Source organism: Juglans regia, chromosome 7 (assembly GCF_001411555.2).
Source record: "Juglans regia cultivar Chandler chromosome 7, Walnut 2.0, whole genome shotgun sequence".
NCBI classification, from domain to species: Eukaryota; Viridiplantae; Streptophyta; class Magnoliopsida; order Fagales; family Juglandaceae; genus Juglans; species Juglans regia.
In genome coordinates, this window is record NC_049907.1 from 9871229 (window position 1) to 9876621 (window position 5393).

Sequence of the window (5393 nt, forward strand, 5' to 3'; positions counted from 1 at the left end):
ATGCAATGGAACTAAGAGATTAATCAAACTAATCTAATAATTAAACTAGATTAGAAAGTAATTGACAAAATACGAATTGAGAATTGAAAAGCCCCAAAATCAAGATTCTAGAGCTCATCCTTGTATTCAAATCATAAATTCTCAAAATTAATCTATAACAATTGTAATCATTGTTCAATGAAAGCTTAAATAAGCGAGAAAAATAAATAACACGAAGTAAATAAACAGCAAATAAAATGCTCAAAGGTCTAAGCCAAATATCTCAAAAATATATCACAAACTTTAAACTAAAATTAAATAAATAGTAGAGAGTGAAAAGAGCAAGCCAAATAAATAGAAATAAAGTGATAAGTAGTGGAGGCAGTGACAGATGTTGGACCCAGAGAAGCTCTTCAACAGCGGCGCTATTGTGTGTTTCCTCAAACTAAAAGAAAATAAAATAAAAAGGATACGCTGCCCTCCCTACTTTCCGTCCATTTCTTTCCCCAAAGACCCCGAATAAAATCAACTTTCTTTGTGGCATTTTCTTTGCTTTTTTTTCCTTTCTTTTTTTTTCTTTGCTTTTATTCCGTGTGTTGTCTTTGCTTCCATCTAAATATACTTTCCAAACCCTTGCAACTTTGACTTTTCTCATTTGCATTTCTTGGGTTGAAAAGATAAAAAATAAAAATAAAAATAAAATAAAATAAAATAAAATAAAAATAAAATATAGAATATAAAAATAAATGTGTTGTGTATGTGAAGAAATATTTCCTAATTAAATCACAAGTTATAAAATTAAGTATAAATTATGCTATAAATCAATTTAAATCACAACTCGGATTTATGCATCTTAACTATTTTTCTATTTAAAACCAATAATATTGTAATGAAATAAATAAAATATATTATTTCTAAATGTATAAAATATACAATAACTCAGCTCAATCATCTACTAGCAGTTACATGGTTGATTCAATGCATAGGATCAGAAATTATATTGGTAGGTTAGCTTCTTGGAATTGAAAGACTTTTGGTGTGTTTCATAAGAAGTTAACACAAGCACAATCGGAGCTGCAGAGGATCCTACTTGTGAGAAGATTGTGGAGCATAATGCTATAGGGGAAGAGGTCCATTTATGGTTGGAAAGGGAAGAACTCATGTGGAAGCAAAGGTCAAAAGTGTTGTGGCTACGTAGTGGTGATCAAAACACTAAGTATTTTCACTCCAAAATTTCTCAAAGAAAGAAGATAAATTTTATTCAGAAGTTGTAAAATGAAGAAGGTGAATGGAAAGAAGGTTCACAAAGGGATAGACTAATTAGAGATTACTTTAAATCTCTATTTACTTCCTCTCCTGAGAGGGGCTCAATGGAGGTATCAGATGGGGTCGAGCAAAAGGTAACTAGTGAGATGAATGCAGAATTGGGAAGGGTTTTTACAACTGAGAAAGTGACTATAGCTTTGAAACATATGAATCCAAATAAAGCTCCTGGTCCAAATGGTATGTCCCCAATATTTTTTCAAAAATATTGGCACATTACTGGAGGCATTGTGACTACTGTTGTGTTAGAGGTCCTTAATAGTAGTGTGTTCCCCACTGATTTAAATCACTCTTTTAGTTTTGATTCCCAAAAAAAATTCCCCTATATTTGTTTCTGACTTTAGGCTTATTAGCTTGTGTAATGTCATTTACAATCTAATCTCTAAAGTTATTACTAATAGACTAAAAGTAGTATTGCCCTCTATTGTTTCTGCCACTCAAGGTGCTTTTGTGCCTGGAAGGTTAATTATTGATAATGTACTAGTGGCATATGAGCTAGTGCACTATCTAAAGCAAAGGATAAATGAGAAGAAGGGTTTTATGTCACTAAAATTAGATATGTCTAAGACCTATGACAAGGTGGAGTGGGACTTTTTGGAAAGCATTTTGTTGAAGCTGGATTTTGCTAGTGGTTTGGTTGGACTAATAATGAAGTGTGTTACTTCTGTGTCTTTCTTTGTGATGGTTAATGGCGTGCCTACTGACCCAATATTTCCTTCTAGAGGAATAAGGCAAGGGGATCCACTGTTCCCTTACCTTTTCCTCTTATGCACTGAGGGTTTGATTGGATTATTGAAGGAAATTACGTTGAGAAAATCTATTCCTGGTGTAAGAATCTGCAGGGGCAGCTCTAGTGAAACATCTGCTGTTTGCAAATAATTCTGTTATTTTTTGCAATGCAGATGTGAATACTTGTGCTAATATTCAGCTGCTATTAAACAAATATGAGCTGGCGTCTGGTCAGAAGATTAACAAGGAGAAGACAATTATGATATTTAGTAATAATGTCACAACATCAATTAAGCAGAATATTATGTCTATGTGGGGTGGTAGCTCAATTCAAAGTATGAGAAGTATTTGGGGTTACCTCCTATTGTGGGAAAGGCTAAGTTTGTTGCTTTTGCAGAAGTCAGATGTAGGGTATGGAGAAAGTTACAGTGTTGGAAGGAGAAACTCTTGTCTCTAGGAGGCAGAAAATATTTGTTCAAAGTTGTGGCTTTTTCCATACCAATTTATGCTATGAGTTGTTTTAAGTTGCTTGTCAGCTTATGCAAGGACTTGGAAAGGATGATGGCTCGGTTTTGGTGGGGACAGAAATCAGATGAGAGAAAGATGCACTGGGTAAAATGGGAGCAGATGTGAGTCAAAATATAGGGGTGGTTTGGGATTTAGGGACTTGAGAGCGTTTAATATTGTCTTCTTAGCTAAGCAGGCTTGGAGGTACTAAAGAATGAGGACACTCTACTTCACAAATTGTATAAGGCAATATATTTTCTACAGAATTCTTTCTTTGACTCAAAGTTGGGGCACAACCCATCTTATGATTGGAAGGGAATTTGGGAAGTTAGAAGTTTTTTTATGAGACGTTGTCAATGGAGAATTGGTGATGGAGCTACAACTAGAATTTTAGAGGATATTTGGGTTCTTGGGCATCAAGCTTTGAAGTTGAAAATGGTTGTTAATGAGAATAGTGATTATACAGCAAGGGTGGCTTCACTTATTGACAATGATTTGAGATGATGGGATGTTAAAAGAGTTAGAGTCATTTTCAATCCAAGAATAACTTCTAATATTTTGAAGATTCTTTTGAGCCCTGGGCAGCATGCTAATGTGTGGATATGGAGGCATGAAAGGAATGACAATTTTAGTGTTAGACGTGCTTATAAGTATTTTCGATCACTTGCTCTACAAGTGATTGCAGAGAGTTCAACTGCTAGGGAGGATCAATAGATGTGGAAACATATCTGGAAAATGAAGGTCCCTAATAAAGTCAGAGTCTTGCATGGAGAGCTTGTAGAGAGGGTTTACCTTCAAGATAGAATTTGTGCAGAAGGAAAATAGTGGACAGTACATGTTGTGATTTTTGCAACTATCATATTGAGGATATAGCTCATGCAGTTCTACATTGCCCTGCTGTAAAAGATACTTGGCTGAATTTTATGCTTACTATGAGGGAGTTAACTGAAGTCATGACTGTAAAATGTGTAGCAAAGTTTCTGTCGAGGAGAGGGGATCTGGATTTGCTTGATAGGTTTTTCCTAATGGCATGGGCTTTCTGGTATAGGCGCAATAAGATGACCATTGGGCATATTAAGTTTGAACCTTTGCAGGTTGTTAACCATGCTTTAAATTTGCAATGTTCTCTTAATGTCCCTAGAGTTGATCCATCTGTTACGGTGGATAAGATGTGCTGTTGAAATGCTCCTCCTTGTGGTTTTTTCAAACTAAATGTAGATTGTGCAATATTTTTTGACATTCATAAAGCTGGTGTTGGTGCTGTTCTAAGGGATGAAAAGGGGAATGTGGTTTTAGCAGTCAGCAAGATAGAGCATGAAGTACTGAAACCTGAATCTGTGAAGCTATTGGCTATGTTACGTGGTTTGCAGTTTAGTACTTAGTTGGGTATATCAAAGCTTATATTGGAGAGTGATAGTCTACTTATTGTTAAAGCTTTACAAGCAAGGGAGGACTCTTTATCGCCTTTGGGTAATTTGCTGCAGGATGTGAACAGAATGCTAAGGAATTTTGATGATTTTTAGGTCCAGCATGTGTTGAGGATGAGAAATCAAGTTGCTCACCAATTGGTAAGATATGCTTGGAAAGTTGCAGATGTGGATGAGCTCTGTCCCAATGTGTGCTTCTCATTCTGTTTGGTTGGATTAATTTCATTTGTAATCTGGTTTTTCTCTATTAATGAAAATTTCCTTTTATTAAAAAGAAACATCCAAAAATGTTTGGTAATGTTTTTCATCTCATCTCATCTCGTCTCGTCTCGTCTCATCTCATTTCCTTTCAAACATTATTTAAATATAAGCACTTTCAAACTAATCATTACAATTTTCTCAAACTTTCAATCAAAATATAAAACACAATTCAATTTTTTCAAATTCGAAAACAAATATAATATTAAAAAATTATATTCTAACAATATTTTAATTTTGCAATATTTTTATTTAACTTTTTCTCTCTCATTTTTCAAAACCCTATAAAACATAATAACTCAAACTATTTACTACAATTCACAAACTATTTCACTATTATTTATTGATTTTTTATCTCATCTCATTCTCCAAATATCTTCTTATTATTATTGAAGAATTGGAATTTAATGAAATAAATCTATGTTATAACCATTTTAGGGGAGGTTTAGACATTGAGTTAAGATGAGATTAAAGTAGAAAGTTAAATAAAATATTATTAGAATATTATTTTTTAACATTATTATTGTTTTGAGATTTGAAAAAGTTGAATTGTTTATTATATTTTGTATAGAAATTTAAAAAAATAGTAATGATTAGATGAAATGAATTGTGTAGACTTTTGTATCCTAACCAAACCTTAAAGTTTTCAAATAAAAAGTAAATGTAAATATTTTAAATAATATTCTCTTCCCTCTTAGATTTTAAGATGTCATCTATACTCGTTGAAATGTTGTATTTAAGTGGTTTTATATGTCTACCATTGAGATGAATAGTCACTAAAAATATATCAAATAAAAAAAATGAAATTATGTACGATAAAATCAAACTTCCACTTTCTCAATGAATAATGCTACTATGCAGCTTTATTTTGCCAATTTATTTTGACCGTTCATGTATTTAATCTTTTTTTTACTTATTAATTAAGGAAGTAACTATTAGTGCTGATATTTTTTTTATATATTTTTTAAAAATGTTTAAAAATATTAAAAAAATTAAAAAAAATTAAAAATAAATTTTGCATAGGGGCACGCCCAACCGTCACCGTGGGGCAGCACCCTAGCAGCATTCCTTTCCCAATATGTAACAAGCCATACATATTGACCTAAACCACGTCACAAGAAATTCAATCTCATTCATAAGTACAAAAACTTGTGTATACCATATACCAAA